We start from the raw sequence: 20,381 nt of genomic DNA, 5'->3' as shown, positions 1-20,381 counted from the left end.
GCACGAACGTACCGGACGATGGAGTCTCCGACGATCACAGCGTCGTGTTCCGTCTCGCGGAGTGGAGCGAAGCGGTTCCGGGTGGAGATCTCGAAGACCGGAGGCGGCGGAGGGGGAGAGGTCCTCGCCCGGGGCCTGGCTCGCGTCTTCGGCTGATGCTGCACCCAGGGTCCGTGGTGTCCCGGCGCCGGAGTGAACGACATCCGGGAGGATCGCGTCCTGGGTGCGCCTGACCTGTGCAGAGAAGCACACGGAGTAGAGGTGATGAGGGTGTTAGTATCGTGCTGTATACTTAACCGGACAGATTCGAGTGCAGTCTTCCTCTCCTGCAACTCAAACTGCCGTTTGAGCAACCCCTGGATCTGCTTCTCCACGGCTTCCAGCTCGACCCGCACCGCGTGCAGCTCGAACGTGTCTTCACCTGCACTCAAAGGTAGACACAAATTCGCCATTAAAGCAAGTAACAGTGAGTAAACAGTTGAAATGTGTGTGGATGGAGAATAAACAATGTAAGCAAGATTAGCCGCGACCACGCTGGCAAGTGCTAAACGCGCTATAAGCTAACTAAGTAGCAGGCTCGGGAAAGCAAATAAAAACTAATGATAACAAGGCGTTCCGATTGTTTTTGTTGTAAAACACAACAGGGTGTATATTCACATGTTATGAAAAACAAAAATTATGGTGTATAGAATTGTTTTTAGATTTAAAAATAGAAAATAATAGTTTAACTCGACAGAGCTTCAACTCAAGGTATGCAAGGTCTCAAGGTATGCAAGGTCGTTTGAGCAACCCCTGGATCTGCTTCTCCACGGCTTCCAGCTCGACCCGCACCGCGTGCAGCTCGAACGTGTCTTCACCTGCACTCAAAGGTAGACACAAATTCGCCATTAAAGCAAGTAACAGTGAGTAAACAGTTGAAATGTGTGAGGATGGAGAATAAACAATGTAAGCAAGATTAGCCGCGACCACGCTGGCAAGTGTTAAACGCGCTATAAGCTATATATTCAACAGTCAATAATCGGCTCAGGTAAGATAAATGTTACTTATTTTAGTTTTTAGTTATGTCTTTTTATAATCATGCACTTTTTGAGTTTATTACATGGCACAATGAAGCAGAGTTGAGACTAAATATAACAAACATAAGAGATGGGGATTGATTTAAGGAGAAAAAAAAAAAAAAAAAAACGCACCAAAGGTGCAACCAGTATTTATTCAGGACGGTCAGTACAGGAGTACAAATGTTTTCTGAAGAGACTTTTTCTGTGTACAAACTCTATATAGTGCATTTAATAATACTTTTATTGAGAGCGATTTGAACTTTTACTTTTTGTGCTATTTTTCATCACTTTCTCTAGGATAAGAATTGACTCCAAACTAAAGTTAGGACCTGTTAAAAAAAAATTACTGGTGTCCCACTGCAGAGCCTAACTAAATTTGGATTAGCAGCGAGTGATAAGAAAAGCTTAGAGTATTATGACTGATGATACACACCCCTTGCAACTGCAATTTGAGATGATGTAAATACTGTGCTTTTTTGAGGTGTGTGCTTACCATGATTCTTTTTGTCACCTCTGTTCTCCTCACAATACCTGCTAAACAATAATATTCCAGTTATCCATCAACTGTCACTTATAAACTGCCTGCTATTTACTTACCTTTATTTATCAACATTGAATTGTGAGCTGTTTTTATTCGCTCTGTCTCTGAGTCTAGTTTATCTTGACACTACTAGAAAAAATCATGTTTTTTTTCTCATTTCCCTAACAGACAGTTCTTCATCTCTTTAAGGGGTCGGTACTCCAGGATCTCCGATTCAGAGCATGATGAGCGGATAAGAGAATTGGTTGGTGTCAATTATGAACTTGGACCAAAGGCAGTCAGAGCAAGATTGTATGCAGAGGGCACAGTAGTGCAGAGGCAAAGAGTGAGGGCAGGCATGCTAAGGATTGATCCTGAGGGTGCAGCTTACAGGGTGATGTCCCAGCCAGCAATGACATGTGGGGCCCAGATGAGGGCTTCATGGGCGGCAAATGTGGGCCCCATTATGGGCTTGCACCCGGGATCCACATTGGGGCCAGCCGTGGAAGACCAGACGTACTAAAAGTGGGACCTGTAAGGGTACTGCATGGGTCTTAACTGGGCAATTCATGCCAAACCCATTTGGGCCCCACCTGCCCAAAGGGGTTTAAAGTGGGTTTGCACCCGGGATCCACATGGGGGCCAGCCGTGGATGCCCAGATGGGTTTTAAGTGGGATCTGTAAGGGTCTTATGTGGGCCTTAACCAGGCAATACATGTCAGACCCATTTGGGGCCCACCAGTCTGAAGGGGTTTAAAGTGGGCTTGCACCCGGGATCCACATGGGGGTCAGCCGTGGATGCCCAGGTGGGTTTTAAGTGGGATCTGTAAGGGTCTTATGTGGGTCCTAACTGGGCAATTCATGCCAAACCCATTTAGGCCCCACCTGCCCAAAGGGGTTTAAAGTGGGTTTGCATCCGGGATCCACATGGGGGCCAGCCGTGGATGCCCAGGTGGGTTTCAAGTGGGATCTGTAAGGGTCTTATGTGGGTCCTAACTGGGCAATTCATGCCAAACCCATTTAGGCCCCACCTGCCCAAAGGGGTTTAAAGTGGGTTTGCACCCGGGATCCACATGGGGGCCAGCCGTGGATACCCAGATGGGTTTTAAGTGGGATCTGTAAGGGTCTTATGTGGGTCTTAACCGGGCAATACATGTCTGACCCATTTGGGGCCCACCAGTCTGAAGGGGTTTAAAGTGGGCTTGCACCCGGGATCCACATGGGGGTCAGCCGTGGATGCCCAGGTGGGTTTTAAGTAGGACCTGTAAGGGTCCTATGTGGGTCTTAATCGGGCAATTCATGACAGACCCATTTGGGCCCCACCTGCCCAAAGGGGTTTAAAGTGGGTTTGCACCCGGGGTTCCACATGGGGGCCAGCCTACGCCCACGAGGACCAGGCCGCCCCCCCGAGATGTGCCGGAACCTGCGCCCGCGCCCTAGCCACACACCCGGAGGCCCCGGCAGCAACCCCACCCCACCTCACCTCACGACCATTTTTTTTACAGTGTAAAACCAAATTGTTACTGTTATTTTATAGGGTTGTTCCGATTCCGATACTAGTATCGGAAATGCCGATACTACAAAAAAATCTAGCATCGGAATCGGCAAGTACTTGAACCCACGTACCGATCCGATACCATTTTCTTAAACAAGATATAAGTTATTCCCGCTAGCAAATCGGAAGCCAGTTCTTCTTCGCTGTTCAGAATGCAAACACAGGGAGAGTAGTGCTGTGTTGCCACAAGCAACCACTGTTTAGAGCGGTGAAGAAGAAATACAAATGTGCTATCAATATGTCCGCTGTTTGGCAGTATCTCAGACTGGACCAACCAGCCAACGGCGACATGTCTCATATGTAGGGCTGATTTCCGCGATGCGGAAAACATGGACGAAATCCAGTCATAAAATGGAATTTACAGTTTAACGCGGAACGTCACGGAATTTGTCAAAGTTTGATGCATTAATCAAAGGTAGGTAATTACACTTGAATCAAATCGTGGTATGGACTAATATTAAGCCGCAAACTGACTTTTTAAATATGAATTATGCATGGCTCTGTGTTAATGAATGGCACAGGCGCATGGTTTTGTTATTAAAGCGCGCGTGACACTTGAGGTAACATTAAAGGGCTCCAGACTGTGACCATTTTTTCTGCCAGTGTGACTAATTTTCGTGAGCGGTCACACTGGCGCGACCACAGCATTGTTCAACTCATAAGCACTGCCATTTCTGTCTCAGATAAGAAACAAAAAACGGCACGTGAAACAAAAGCGAAACTAACACGATACATTTGAGCTACTCAGCTTGGACCGCAACGCAAACAAACTTGCACAAACCCCGAACAGCTTTATTCGGGAGCCAATGTTGATTTTGCGACACTGTTACTGCTGCGAGATCCAGTGAGGGCCATTTGAAAATGCCGCACAATGAATAAGGTTGCTGCGAGATCTAGTGAGAATCTTTTGGCCAAAATTCTCTGTTATAAACAGGGCTGATGTACATCAGAAAACCAGATTAGTAATGCTAACTATAAAAAAAATATTACTCTCAAATGTATGTCATATAGTAAAAATAATAATAGTTCACTGTATATATCAGTGTATGTTTGTTTTATTAAGGGATAAGTCTGAAGCACACCATAAAATAATTTATTAGTATTATCTACAGCTGTATATAAAATTACACACCCAGGTATCGGATTAGTACTCGGTATCGGCCGATACCCCGAACCCAGGTATCGGAATCGGTATCGGGAAGGAAAAAAGGGTATCGGAACATCTCTAGTATTTTACAAATCATTACAATAAAAAACCTTCAATAAAGTGTCAAAGCATGCTCAAGGTGGACAATTAACATTTTTATTTAAAAGACAAAAAACAGTCTGCAATACAAAGTCTGTGCAAATGCCATATAAAATTAACATTTTACATTTCAGCTATTTTTTTTAAGAAATACAGCACAATTACACAAAAAAAAAAACATGGGACAGTTTCATCAAAACTTTTTATTAAATATGTTTACCTTAAAACTATTAGAAAATATTTCCTGATAATTCACTCACCCCCATGTAATCCAAGATGTTCATATCTTTCTTTAAGTTATAACACTTCCCATGTAACCAGAGTAATTTCTTTGTTTTTACTAAATTAAAGAATTGACATCAGATCCAGAAAGAAGACAGAATAATGAGCAGTTCAGTGGCCTTGCAGTAGTGAGAAAAAAATTGTATATATAGCACTTCCCCAAATGTTGCAGGTTTGGAACAGCATGTAGAAAAACATTGAGTACGCTGAAAAATGGTTTTGAAGCAACAATCCAACTTCAGCTTTCCTCCTTTTCAGGTCAACATGCAAAGTCCTTTTGCTGCATAAATGTCTAGCTGATATGGACACTCTCCTTTCTTTTAGAGCAGTGTGAAACCAACCTCAGACATATAAAGATATCAAGGAGTCCTTTCTACAAAATAAACATTAAATAATATTAAACATCAACAGTGTTTGAAGTGAAACCTCCAAATACAAACAAACAAGTACTTACAGATTGAGCTAAAAACACAAGGTTTCTCAATCAGGACTTTGAGATTTTCTGGCAGCCAAAGGTAACAACCACATGCTCCCTCCTCCAAACAAATCTTCTTCTTTGTAGCAGCTACCTCTATATCCTACTCAGCACCTAAGCACTCATTAGATTGTAAGGTACTGTTCAGATCTTAAATAAACAATGTCTAGATATGAAATAGTCTATTATAAATGAAGTAGATTCAATACAGTCTTCATTGTGTGCTATAAATAATCATACTATTATAAGTCATGATCACAAATACATAAATATTATGTTAAATGTATTATAATTATTTTATGAGTATTCATGAGATGTTATAACACATTATAAGATTTTTATAATGCTTTATGCATTCATTATAATGCCTTATGATTACCCTTATAATGTATTATTAATACAGGCTTCATAGAAAGTGTTACCAACTGTTATTTTCACAGCATGTGAGCATAGCATAAAGTCATGAGAGGGAAGTGTTATTTCACCAGCGTTGCCCAGTACAGCTGTACTTCACCACATTGCAGCACAGTAGCGTAGTGCTATATGCTGAAATCTGTCTGTGCGTTATTTGAGTCGATTTAGCTCTTTACTTGAGCATGAGCAGTACACGAGTGGAGCGTTACACGAGTATAACATTTTGGTGCATGCCTATTGATTATAGGTCATGCTCCTGTGAATGCAGTAGCATTCTCTACATAAAATTGATTGTTTTGTTTCACAGGTAGCCTGAAGCAAAACCCTTTGCTAAAAAATGTAAGCAAAAAAGAAGCTGAGACAGCCCTTGGCAAATGGTTCACCAACGCCAGGGACAGGGATGGCAACTGTGCCTTGCGAGCCCAGCGGGACCTTGAACGGAGGACAATACAGTCAGTTTCTGTTAAATGTGTGTTTCTCCAAGTTAAACCATTCTGCTGTTTCTCCATTTTAATTTTATGTTTACCTCAGCAGCTACTTGATCTTAGTTGGTTGCTAGCTATCAGACTTGACAGTAGTTTATCAATCAATCATCTTTATTCATATAGAGCTTTTAATAATACAGATTGTGTCAAAGCACTGAATAGTATCAGACTGGAGAATAGAGTGCCAGTAATGTATAATGACAAGATTAAACACTCAATTTTCAGCTAAATCAGCCATTATTGAATGGAGAGAGACAGTAAAGTTTTATAGAACATTTTATGGAGCGGTTTAAGTTTTCCTTACCACACATAAAATATTTCTTAAGATAAAATAAGAATTGTAAATTAAATTAAGATTTGTTTCTTTAATAGGAGTTTGTGAACTTAAATGATCAAATCTTAAGTTAAGACCTAAGACAGGAATTTTCTGTAATACACTCCCTTAAGCAAATCTTCATTTAGGATTCTTATATCTTACAAAATCTTACCTTACATTTAGGAAATGTTAAACCACTCAACAAAATTTGATAATCAACTATGGGGTCTACCAACTACACACAAAGGGCTGCGGCTGCAGACAATAAACATGAAATCACATGGAGAAACAAAAAGTATGCTTTTAATTTCAGTGTGTTACAGTTTTTTTTACAATCGTTTTTGCACTAATAACTGAACCTTAATGTAATTTTTCAAAACTCTAGACACAAAACTCAAAACAGTCATTATTTGTAACACAGGCTGTCCAGTGTTCAAAACTTTGCATATTGCATTCATATCTTTAAAATGTCATTGCCATTGCTTTGTCAGTAATGTGTTTTTTCCCTTGCATTTTATAAAAGCTGTTTAAATAGCCTAATTTAACTAAGGTCTAGTCCTGATTTAAGCTAAGCCCTGTTTGCGAATCAGGGCCTATATTTTTTGAAGTTACCACAAAGTTTTTTGTTGTTGGATTTTTTTAAAATAATAATTAGCTTTACCTGAATTCAATGTTATTTTCTTGTTCAAATAGTGTGGGGCAAAAATAAACACATTTGTATGTAAACTGAAGGATGTTTACTTTGAGTGACTTATTGTTTTAAAACCATATTAATTACAGTCATGCATGTTCTCTGATGGAAAAAAGTAAAAAGCATGATTGATTTGATAATGTTTCTATGTTAATTCAATGTTAAATACGTGATTTAATTTAAGTTGAAGAAATGTTGACTTAATGACCATCTTGATCGATTTTTCATCATTGAAATAACATTATTTCAGGGTGCAAAACTGATGAAAGAACAATGTTACATTTCAACATTGATTCAATGATAATATGATTGATGCATTAGCATTGATTCAATGTTGATTCAGTGTTGGTCTGCTATCTGGGAAGGTACAGTTTAAAAACAGTATAGTGTTATAAATTAAAAAAATACATTAAAAAATAGAGAAAAGTATTCCTAGATGTATGATGTTAATAACTTTAGACAAGCATCATCATATGAGTACGACATTCAATTCTTTAATCAACATTTCTATGATGTGTTTGTGATTCTAGAGAGCAGTGCAGCAATGGACTTTTATTTTGCTCTGGTGATGTGACGTCATAAAGATGCGCTGAGCTCCTCATCTGTTGTGAGTCGCCTGAAGAAAGGTTTGTGCTTTTAAAGTTTTTGAATCAATGCTAACTGTTACATTAGTGAAATAATTTACAAGCTATGTAAAATAAATAAATGCACCATTGTTAAATATAACGTTGAAATGCTTTATTTAGTGTTAGTTAAAGCGTTAGCCTTTAGTAACAGAGAAGCTGCGTCTCAGTTCGCTCTCTCTATCATGAATCAATCGTGTGATGATGAGAAGTGATGAGAGAAACTGAGAATCCGAATCATTTGAATCAAATCATTTGTGAAATGATTCAGTGATTCGATTCAGCGGCACGCGGACTACAAACGACAACAACAAACACAAACGAGTGAATCACAACCGAGAATGATTTCATTAAAGTGTAATATATTAGATATGAACAAATAATCGAATACAAAATATAAATCAAAAGTAGCCTACCTAAATATGAACCTTCTGTGTAATTTGAATATATTTTATAAATTTTATATTAAGTCTATTAACTCTGACTGTTCTACTAGTGCACTGACTATTGATATACTCCTGGAGAATCAACAGAGATCCATGTGACACACTATTATAAAGATGGAGTTTATTAAAGAGGAGAGTGAAGACATGAAGATTGAAGAAACATTCAGAGTCAAACATGAAGATACTGAGGAACAAACAGGTTGGTTTTTATTTTTATTCTCAAAGCTGAAATTAAAGATATTAATGAATAATGTGTGTAGACATCATGCATTTGGTTCAGTTGTAACAATAATATGGAATTAGCCTAAACAATATATATATATATATATATATATATCAGGGCTGCCAACTTTTGAGTTCAGCTTGGAGTGAGAATTCCCACAGCAGTGTCTTTAGGGGGGTCCGGGGGCATGCTCCCCCGTAAGAAAATTTTGTACATTTTACAGTTAAATTCATCTATCTGGTGTACTTTGAGAGTTCACAATTCAAAGCTCCAATACAGTTTCAGTGTGAAAACTAAACAAAGAAAAAAGCTGGTGAATTGACTTGATCTTGAGGTTTAAAGGGGACTTAATCCTCTTATTAGTTGTGATATAGTGTCTCAGTCTATATTAGAATAAAAAATAATTTGAAAAAAGAATAATGATAATAATAATAATAATTTTATATTATTATTCCAACGACAGTAATATTGGAAAACAATTCTGTAAAGTAAATAAAAATGAGTATTTCACCAGTATGTTATTTTCTCTTATTCTACAGTAGGGGAATTACAATACTTTAGTTGTAATTTCTACACTTACAAGCACGGCCTAAAACTTTTTGCCATATCTGCCATTTTATTCATGATACAAGCGACATTTTTTGGTGATTTGAGAGAATTTACCAGCCATAAATATTTTTTTTTCTGGCAATGAAATGTTTTTGCAGTTAAAAAATATTAATAAATTGAAAATTAGAACTAAACACTGCATTTTAAATCATGAAACAAAAAAGGTGCTACACACGTTCGCATGAGCAGTTTTTTTATTAAAATTTGGTCTGACTTCAGCATTGTGAAATTATTTGTTATTTTTAAATATATTTATAAAAATGTCATACTGTGTTTTTATTATAAAATGATGTAAAATAACTGTTGCAGTGCTGCAAAACTATTTACTTTTCTTGTGGTAAAAAGTTATGTGCAGTAAAAGAATTCCTAGATTTAGTCATTATAAATAATTGCAACTGCATTTAAAAAATATATATATATTTTGACACGAAAATTCAAATATTTTTCTGTAGTCTGCTGTTCTGAGAAATTATATTTTTCTCATATTCGAAAATTAATCCTTCATTCATGAGGGATTTATCACTCCCGAAATTCTGCTTCTTGCACCGGGTATACAGCTGTTAGCAGGACGAAAAACAAAACTTTTATTCAAATTCTAAACGGATTATACATAGCCTTGGAGTGCGCAATAGCCCTTCATTGATAATCACTAAAACGTGTCGCTTCAGTTAATCGCAAAAGTCCTTTTATTATCAATGAACCGCTTATTTACAGTGAGAGTCCACAAGTGCAATCTGGCGTTTAGAGGTGAGTGAATTCAGAACGCAATTGCCAATCACAGGCGTTCAAGATCAACATATATGTCTGTGATTGGCTACATTGCTCAGCGCTACGAAAACACGTTGTCTTTTGGCGATTTCCAGAGCACAAACACAAATACGCACTGGAGCTTTTGCCAAATCTGTTTAGCCAATATCTTATTATTAGTTTTAACTGAGGGTGCTTTTGACTGCGTGAGAAAATGGATGTGTGGCGTGAGAGCGTGTGAAAAGTGTCAATTGCGTGAGTCTCACGCTGAATGCGTGAGAGTTGGCAGCCCTGATATATATATATAAAATGAAATGTGAATAATCATATTTGGCTACTGCATGCTATCTACAAAAAAATGACAAAAAGTCTGACAATAAAAATAAGCATGAACAAGTTACATTTAGTTGTAATTATGTGAGGTGTAAGATTGTAATGTATAAGTTGTACACTTCTATTTCTTGTATATATAAAAATATAAAAAAGGAGGGAATGGGGGGGGGGGTAGGAAAAAGGGAAAGAAGAAGGAACAAAATATATAAAATAAATAAATAGATAAAGAGAACAAATTAAGAAAATAATTCAAATAATAGCAATATAATTAAGTAAATAAATGAATAATTAAAAAAATAAATGACTACTGTTCAGGAGCATCAGAGTGGAGCAGTACTCTTATAAAGTACTGTAAAGAAGTTACTGTATTTTAGTGGTTCTCAAACTGATGGAGGGGTACGTGAACAAAATGCTGAGCTTTGGCATTTGTTTATTTCTACTCCAACTTAAAGTAACATTAAAATAAGTATTTCTGACAAGCAACATGCCACTTTTAGTATAAAAACAGATACATTTGAGTAAACGACGTTAAGTTACCTCAATTTTTGAATGCCCACAGATTGTGCTGCTTTAGCAAATCATGCTCCTGTTCATTGTGTCTTTAAAGTAGATTTGTAGCACTAGGGTTGGGTATCGTTTGAATTTTATCGATTTCGATTCCGATTCCACTTATCGATTCCGATTCTTTTCGATTCCCAGTTTCGATTCCAATTTAGTAAAAAAAACAACAAACACAAAAGTCAAACATTATATCAAACATGTTTATTTTCAGTGCTAGCTTGCAACATATTATTTTATTACAGGGGTTCTCAACCTTTTTTTATTCTTCTCGGGTCAATTTTGCAAGGCCCCCCTATGGCTGACATTTCCTCTAAAGGTGTTTATTTTTGAACCTTTTTTATTAACCTAAACATTTGTTTTGCCTTTTTATTTTTCTCCTGTATGTTATAAAAAAATTCAAACAAACTTTAAATTAAAGGTATACTTTTGAATTTAAAAGAAAACCCTCTGCTCTAACTTTTTAACATGAATATACATATACAGATTTAAAGCACCTAAACTATTTAATTCAGACATTCTTCACAACTTCAGAGTACTCTTTCTTAAGTGACTGAATATCTACAGTTTGTATTTATTATAAAATAAACATATAAATGAAAAATACAGTAAATATATAGTAAATCTGTTTATGCTGGTGCTCATATGTGCAAGATCCACCTCTATAGCATTTATTATAAAAAACTCACAGGACATTCATTTTGAAAACTATGCAAATATTTTGAAATTTCACGCAAAAATACTATGGATCAGAGCCCCGAAAGCATGAGTAGTTTGTGAATCAACAGGGGACTTATGCGTGCTTTATGTACGACTCCGATTTACAAGAATGAATACATTAGGCTCGCGCGACTTCAATCAAATTCGTTACTATTACTCTGGTCATCTTTGCCTTTACATTACCGGGAGGGTTTGTTTCATGCAGCCAAGAGATGAAGTAGATACCTGTCTTCCCGCGGGGATAGAAGTTACTTTTATGTGGGCTTTTGCGGGACGAAATAACATATATTCCTTCTGGAGCGGGCGGGCGCAGGACTAAAATCCGTCCCTTGAAGATCTCTAAGATGAAGTTTGCGTGCAGCAGTAGATTTGTCTTCGGTTTTTACAAAGCGTAGACACACTTTTAAATGCTTACCGCGATCCATCTTATCGACTTATGTTTACATTACCACGTAAGGTCCTGGCAGATTGCACACGCAGAAGGTCCTGGCAGATCACTAGATGAAAAAATACACCCAGGAATCGAAACGAGGAATCGAAATTTTAATTTTATAACAAGTATCCGATTCTTTATCTTAAGTATCCGATTACAGAATTGGAATCGTTTTTCGATTCCCAACCCTATGTAGCACTTAATAGCATGAAGAACAAATGTCTACAGACTGTACAGAGCGATTGATTTAAGAAACTCTCTTCGATTCAGAAACATACTGTGTGACTTACTGTTTTTCATCTTTAAAATATGAGCAAGAGTGCAATTTTCTCTGAATATTCAAATTTTTCAATTGTTGATTTTATAAGTTAAACAAAAAGGTAATATTAAGTGAACATTTTAAATGTAGCCTTTTACATTTTAAACACAAACACTGTCAATATTGTCAGATTTTACAACAAAGCAATAATAGATCCAACAAAATCCACAACAGAACTGTGTGAGTCTCCTAGAAACGGCAGCATTTCATTAGTGAACGAATCTGCAGCTTTCAAATTTTCAATGATATTTTTATTTAGTCTGCATGTAATGCCTGATAAAGCTACCAGTCTCGGATGGAGCATTGTTCTCTCGATCTGAGAGCTAAGGACTTTTCTCCATGAGCTCTTTGCACAGTCATATCAGTTTATTTGGCCTTTCCCCCCTTCCCTGTTAGGCTGCTCCTGTCTCTTCACTCTAGAGCAATGTTTACCAATGTCAGTCCTCGCGCCCTCCTGCTCTGCATATTTTGTACGTATCTCTTTTCACGTACAGCAATTGTTCTGTTTGACCATGAAGTTCCCTGCTAATTGGACATCAGATATCCCGCCATGATTCTAGTTCGAAGTGAGTGTATATGTTCCATTCAAAGAGCATTAAAGAGTGCGAAACGTGAATTTAAATTTTATATTTATTTACAGAGGTATATGATGTCACATTTTACAGTTTTGTCTGTGTGAAGACGCTGCAGGCACCGGCGCAGCGCAAATCCATGAATAAACGTTCCGAAGTGAAGTAAATTTTACCATATTTCCCGTGGTCAGGGAGTAGAGAGCAATGAACACTGTGTAGGGATCATGTCAATCGGAACACAGTTCATGCACGTAGCTCTCTTCTAACGAGCTGGTCATCTGAATCAGGTGTGTTAAATAAAGAGAAACATGTAAAATATAATAATAATAAAAAATGTGCGACAAACTCCGGTCCTGGAGAGCCAGCGTCCTGCAGAATTCAGCTCCAACCCTAATTAAATTTTACCTGCCTGTAGCTTTCTAGTAACCCTTCAGACGTTGATTATTTTGTTCAGGTGTGTTTGATTAGGGTTGAAGCAAAACTCTGTGGGGTCACAGGCTCTCCAGGGCAGATGTTCACCCCCCTGCTCTCGAGGGTCTCCAATTAGCACACCTCTCCCAAGGAAAACATCTGGGTCCCCCTCTCATCTATGAGAATTAAGTCCTCTGCTCCATGGAACTTCGTGAAGCAACCATACCAGGTGTATTATGCTTCTGTATGCAAGCTTCTCCCTGGAGCTCCAATCATGTGACTGCCCTTATGGTTTAGTTGGCAGTGTCTCCTAACCTTAACTCAATTTATGTTATGTTATGTCATGTCAACCTCTGGGGGCTGTTTCAAAAAGACTAAGAAGCTGGGATTAAAGTCCAAAACCTGACTTGAGATAAAATAACAAATCAATCTGGGTTAAAGTGGTTCCATAAATGACCATTTAAGGTCACACAATCTCACTAATGTGATCCTGGTTCAGTCAGTGAAGGCAATTTGATGTGCACGCTTGTTCTTAAGCAGTCCTTAATGTCGATTATGGATCTATTTGTGTTGTTTAATACATTTGAGATGTTGTGTGTTCCTGAGGGCATATTCTTCATCTGTAAATGTTAGAAAGTCATGCAAACATATCAAGTTTACTGTAAGGAGTGGACGAGTTTTACACAAGTAAAACAGCACGTTAAACAGACTGAGCACAATATAGTAGTAGCTCAATAATTCTTTGAAAAGTAGACATTTTGCTAAAATATTTGTTGTTGGACATTAACTGTGACACATGTACAATTATAATCCTTAATGTAAGTGTATTTTTATAATAGCAGTAAATGGAAATAAAATGTAAGCTGACTAATACTGTAATGAAGCGAAGACGAGGCAAGACGAAGTGGGGATCTAAGTGCAGGAGTTTATTGAAAATCCAAAAAAAATATTAATCTGAAACAGAGAAAACCAGGACAGAGAGCAACCATTACAGACATTTAACAACTGACAAGGCACAGAGGAAACACAAGGACTATTTATACAAAGGGTTGAGGTAATGAGCTAATAGGTAACAGGGGTAACTAATGAGGGAGTAGGTGTGGTGAAGGAGCAACTGTGGTTTGACTTGGCTTTGAAGGAGCAGCTGTGACTAGGCTTGACTTTACTGGAGCAGCAGCAACTTCACTTTATTCAGGAGGTGCTGCTGTGTCTTGATATGACTCTGGAAGTGCTGTTGTGTCTTGACTTAGGGTGTGAAATTGTGTCTTGGCTTGACTCAGGAAGTGAAGCAGTATCTTGACTTGACTCAGGAAGTGAAGCGGTGTCTTGGTTTAGGAAGTGAGGCTGTGTCTAGACCTGACTCAGGAAGTGAGGCTGTGTCTAGACCTGACTCAGAAAGTGAGGCTGTGTCTAGACCTGACACAGGAAGTGAGGCTGTGTCTTGACCTGACACAGGAAGTGAGGCTGTGTCTTGACCTGACTCAGGAAGTGAGGCTGTGTCTTGACCTGACTCAGAAAGTGAGGCTGTGTCTAGACCTGACACAGGAAGTGAGGCTGTGTCTTGACCTGACTCAGGAGGTGAGGCTGTGTCTTGACCTGACTCAAGATGTGCTGCTTGACTTGACTCAGAAAGTGCTGCTTAACTTAGGAACCTAAACCTTTACATGACTCAACTTAGCAGGAACAGCAGCTGTGACGTGACGTGACTTGACCTTTCAGGAACAGGAGCTGTGAATGACTAGACTTTGCAGGATGGCTAATGGCAGACGTGACATGGGCAGGCTGTGGCTTGGCAGACGTGACATTAGCGGGCGCTGGCTTGGCAGACGTGACGCTAGCGGGCGTTGGCTTGGCAGACGTGAAGCTAGCATAAAAGGATGGCTGTGTAAAAGGAACTCTTCCACATAACATTCGACAGGTCGGCCATTCTGAAAGATGGCGCAAAGGGCCCTCAGAGGGTTGCACAAAACTCCTGCTAAATCCATTTTTTGGTCTGTTGTTCTGTAACAAAGCGAAGATTAGGCAAGATGAAGTGAGGATCTAAGTGCAGGAGTTTATTGAAAATCCAAAAAAACAACAACTAATAATCCGAAACAGAAAAAATCAGACCAGGACAGAGAGCAACCATTACAGACATTTAACAACTGACAAGGCACAGGGGAAACACAAGGACTATTTCTACAAAGGGCTAAGGTAATGAGCTAATAGGTAACCGGGCTAACTAATGAGGGAGTGGGTGTGGTTCAGTGAATGTCCATGACCAGGGGTGTCGCTGGGAATTCTGGGCCCCGTGCACTGACTCAGCTAAGGGGCCCCCCTAAAAACAAAAAATTACGTTCTAACTAAAAATGGTTGTGTAACCCCCTCTCACTCGGGCCCTACTTGCACCCGCTCCGAGCGGGTCTCCGGCATGGGAGGCGGATGCACTAACAAGGAGGCTAAAGAGTGCAATCTCTAGCATCGGTTGCTAGTCCGTCTCTTGAGATTGGAATAGGGACTCTGCTTCCGGCTTTGCTACTGTTCGGACGCTTTTGCTTACTGCTCCGCGCTTTTCTCCCTGTTTATGAACTTTTCTCATATTTTTCTAAGATTTTAACTTCATCATATTAGCACAGTGCTCTGACAACACATTTTTGATACAAACATTACGAAAAAGGAGACTTTTTGCCTACCAGTTGCTGCGATATCATCCTCTACTCCAGATACAGCTATGACAAGGCTTGCAAAAACTGGTGTTTTACCACCCCCTATACTGCTTGAAAACAGATTTGAAGCATTAATGAATGTGGGTGAGGAATCCCCAAATGTGACTGAACATGGATCGTATCAACCTGCTGCTAACATCGCTACAAACAGGCGTGCAAGTTCGAGCAGACAGCGGCACTCAGCTCAGAGCGCAGCCGAGCCCAGGACTCTGATAGTGCTCCATCTCCATTATCAGAAATATAAGTAGCAGAACTACAACTAGATGCTGCATTCCTCAAGCAACCGTCTCTGATGTGAACAAGGAACTTCGGAATATTCTAATGAAACACAAGACTGCAAATCGAATCATCATCCATGTGGGAAAGAACGATATTCTGAAAGAGCAGTCAGAACTCCTAAAGAAGGATTTCGGTGAGCTCATTGAAACACTTTAAAGACTGAAAGTTCAGTCGTTCATCAGTGGACCACTCCCAGCAAGGGGAACTAACATGTTTTCACGGTTGCTTGGACTGAATACCTGGCTACAATGAACCTGCAGTCTAAAACGAGACTTTATTGACAACTTCAACCTTTTCTGGGGCCATAGACAACTGTTCAAACTGGATGGCCTCCACCCAAACAAACTTGGTGCGAGAGTGCTAAAGGACAATATCTATTTTTCACTCCAGCATCCATCAGTGGAATGTGCCAGTCTACCCAACATGAATGGCACACACACACTTGGACAATGTATGCGTGACGACAGGACATCTTATAAGCTTCAGAGTCATCATATGGTCAACACAACCCACAAGGACACTGACAACGCCACACAGCCACAACAAGCACTGCTTATGGACACTTTCCTGGCTGAGTCCTGCCCACAGAGCTCATCACAGACAGACTGTGACGTACTGCAACAGCTCCAAGACTCAGCACCGAAGGACGACTTTCTGGTAAACAGCCAGGGAAGCCAGGACAACAAAATTTTTCAGCCACTGGAAACATCAGAGCCAGAGCTCCATTCACCAGACTCATTATCCCTCTCTCCAGCATCTCCACTTCTAAGCTTCTCACAGAAAATGGAGGAACGGGTATATGCTGGAACCAGACTCTCCCACTCTTTTGCTGCAAGCAACTAAAAAACGGCGGGCACCACAACCACCAAAACCTGTGGGTCCAGCTTGCCCTCCTCCTCCTCCTGTGAGAGCTCTCCGGCCGCTGCCACAACGTCAGGGCCCAAACCCTCCTCCGTCTGCTGTGAGTGAACCAAAAACAACTGATAACAGCTCTCAGTGATGTGTGTCGGGTCCCCGCTACGATAGCAGCAACACTCAGCAATGTTTACAGAACAAGCGGGAACCCAGTGTGCCTGTAGTTTTCCCTATTTCTGTTTTAATATGTGAAAGAAAGTCTAAGGCCATCCCAAGCCGTACGGTTGACCCATCTAATCTGAGGCCTATCCTGCATCAAACTAAGATTGCTCTAGAGACAAAAAGTAATGCCATCAAGCTAGCATTTTTAAACATTCGCTCACTAAAAAATAAATCACTTCTGATCAATGATTTGATAACCACAAACAACCTGGATTTTATGTTTCTAAATGAAACATGGCTAGAAGACAGCGGTAGTGCAACAGTCCTCAATGAAGCAGCCCCTCCTAACTTTACTTTCATGAGAGTCTGCAGAGCTGTTAGAAGAGGTGGTGGTGTAGTAGCTCTTTTTAAAGATGTCTATCAATGCAAGCAAGTGTCATTTGGTCAGTACATGTCTTTTGAATATCTAGGGATTATGCTGAAAGGGGCTCCACTCATTCTATTTATCATTATTTACAGGCCCCCAAATTACTGTCCAGTCTTTGTTGATGAGTTCACAGAACTGCTGAATCAGGTCAAAAGTGTGCTATCAACGATTGGTTCAGAGTTTGACTGTTTTGCTATTGCAGGGGATTTTAATGTTCACATAGAAAATGCAGAAATCAAAACCACAAAAGAAATTATAACGGTTTTGAACACTTTTGACCTGATTCAGCATGTGCATGGGCCTACACACAATCGTGGACACACTCTTGATTTACTCATAAGTAAGGGTTTAAACATTTCATTTGAGTCTGTATTTAAATGTGGCTAATGTTTTAGCACATCTGATCTCTTCTGGAAGCTGATTCCAACTGCGGCCGCCCGCTAAAAGCGGATTCCCCTTTTAGCTTAAACTCTATAGGACACCAGGCGACCATGATCAGGTTTGGATACTATGATATGAGATCTAGCATACATGCATTACATATCGACATGTTTTGGTGTTACCTATTGTGGCATTAAACTGGGGTTAACTATTATTTCTTTGTTTTCCAACCTTGTGCCCAACAGCACTGAAAGAGGAGAGAGAAGATCTGAATGAAACTGAAGAGAAAGATCAGTTTGAGAATCTTCATGATTTCATAACTGGAGAAAAATCGTTTTGTTCCTTACAGTCAGAAAATAATTGTAGACAAAAAAGAGCTCAAAAGACAAGAACTAGGAGTTTTTTCACTTGCTTACAGTGTGGAAAGAGTTTCAATGAACAAGGATTTAAAGTCCACAAGAAAATTCACACTGGAAAGAGGCGTTTGTGGAAAGAGTTTCAGTACTAAAAGAAACCTTGAAAGTCACATGAGAATTCACACAGGAGATAATAGTCCCTTTTACAAGGCTATATCGCCCTTATCTTACATCAACTTAACACCTGTTGTAAAGTAACTCAATTTCGAACATGGTATCTTCAATTGTTCATTTTTTTTTTTCACCATGGCAGCTCAAACGACGTATCCGTTCTGTTTTGTTCAGTTTATATGTCCATCGTCAAGGATATATCCACAAATACATCTTACCAATGTTTCTAAATTTTATGATGGAATATTTCAGTTTCATTCGTTCATTCCGTCGGAGCTTGTGTTGTCTCTTTGAAATCCACGCAGTTTCTCCCGATTCTTAGCTCAATGTGCTTCCTTACTCTTCTTTGATATCGCAACGGCTACTTCCCAGGATCTCTGTTTCACTTTTCCAGAAGGCCCTATTCTGGCTGCCTCTTCGCTACTCAGGAGTCCCTTTTTTTTTTAATCTTTCGAAGCTTCCATTGGAGTGTTGTATATAACCGGTCCATTTTCCAGAAAGACTTTCAGTTTCGCCAGTGGTGGTGTTTGGAACTAAATACCTTTCACTTTCAGAATTTTCCTGATCGGTGCAAATGTCCTTCTTTTCTGTTGGATCTCAGGTGGATAGTCTTGGTCAAAGAAGATCCTTTTTCCTTTCCAGTGCACTTCCTTCTTCCTCCATGCAGAACGAAGTCCTTCGTCCTATACTCCAGGAAAAATACAACTACCGATCTAGGGTATGCATCGGCGGGTGGTTTGGGCTCGAGTGCTCTGTGACATTGTTGAATTTTGAGGTCCAAGTCGCTGAGAGACAGCTCCGTTTTGATAATCGATTCCACCAAACCCTGGACGTTATTACCTTCGCTTCCTTCTGGGATTCCAAAAATCCATATTATTATTTCTACGTGAGCGTGTTTCAAGATCTAGCAATCTCTCTTGTAAGTGTTCTTGAATTTGGATGCTCTGGCCAAGTATCTCTTTGGACTCGGCTGCATTTTTTTCTCTAATTCTGCCACTCTTTGCTTCGCTTCATTGATCCTCTCTGCCATGACGTTTAGGTCTGTGACAAGCCCGTTCAGTTTTTGATTGACGTCTTGCTTAAAACTGCTCAGCTCCTCTTTCACATCTTTTGTAAAAGAATCTTGGAAGGCCGTTAGTTCAGCTTTGTTATCCACCCTGAACGCTTTAATGTCTGGAGGTTGCATGTACCTTTGACTCTAGTATGGAGGAAGCTTTTATGACCAAAGTCATTAAATATCAACCACTCTTAAATACTATTTCAGAGATAGGTTATCGATGTCGTCTGTTTGTTTTCATATATTTGGCAGCTTGGGACATGTACACAGGCTGGTTGTAAAAGGGCTTCAACAACTTAGGATGCCCAAAAAGAGGGCTAAACGGCTAGCAAAGTATTGTGCCTTGTCTGCTATTATAGGCAGTTGCCAGATAGGAGACGGTGTTATTTATACCCATAACAATAGGGGATATGCTTAATGTTGTAAAGATATGATATATGCCATTGTTCCACAATTTTTTTACATGTATTTAACCCTCTGGGCCTCCTCATTAAGGGGTCACACTTGGCTCCCTCGCGGTCAAAAGTGACCGAAGCCTTAAAAAGTAACTTTTTTTTTTCTTCAGGAAAATCAATTAAATACATTTTTGTTCAATAATATTTTGTAATTATTATTTAGAATTTTGAGCATTTTTTGTGAATCTATGCAATATTTATACAGTTTTAATGAGCAATTTTTTCCCAGTAGAATTATATTTTATATTATATTTTTTAATTAATTATGTATTTATTATTTTTCAATAAATACAACATTTCACAATAAAATAGAGTAAAAGCATTTAAAATCCATTTTTTTAAAGTGAAAATTGCACCATCTAGTGGCATAAAAAATAAAAACTTGTGTAATGCCATGTAAACTCCTGTATCTCCCTATATACATATATACAGGGGCTTTGGGATTCCTATTGTTTTTTTCTTTTTACTGTTTCTTCATTTTATTAGGCTTTGCATTT

General features: G+C 39.2%; 1 pseudogene; it reads left to right on the top strand.

The window, feature by feature from the left end:
• The first annotated feature begins 8,165 nt into the window (after positions 1 to 8,165).
• LOC141326079 (uncharacterized) overlaps positions 8,166 to 20,381 on the top strand; it is a 135,925-nt pseudogene continuing 123,709 nt past the window's right edge.

Source organism: Garra rufa, chromosome 2 (assembly GCF_049309525.1).
Source record: "Garra rufa chromosome 2, GarRuf1.0, whole genome shotgun sequence".
Lineage (NCBI taxonomy): Eukaryota > Metazoa > Chordata > Actinopteri > Cypriniformes > Cyprinidae > Garra > Garra rufa.
Note: the sequence above shows the minus strand (reverse complement) of the source record. Positions and strands in the feature narration are given on the sequence as shown.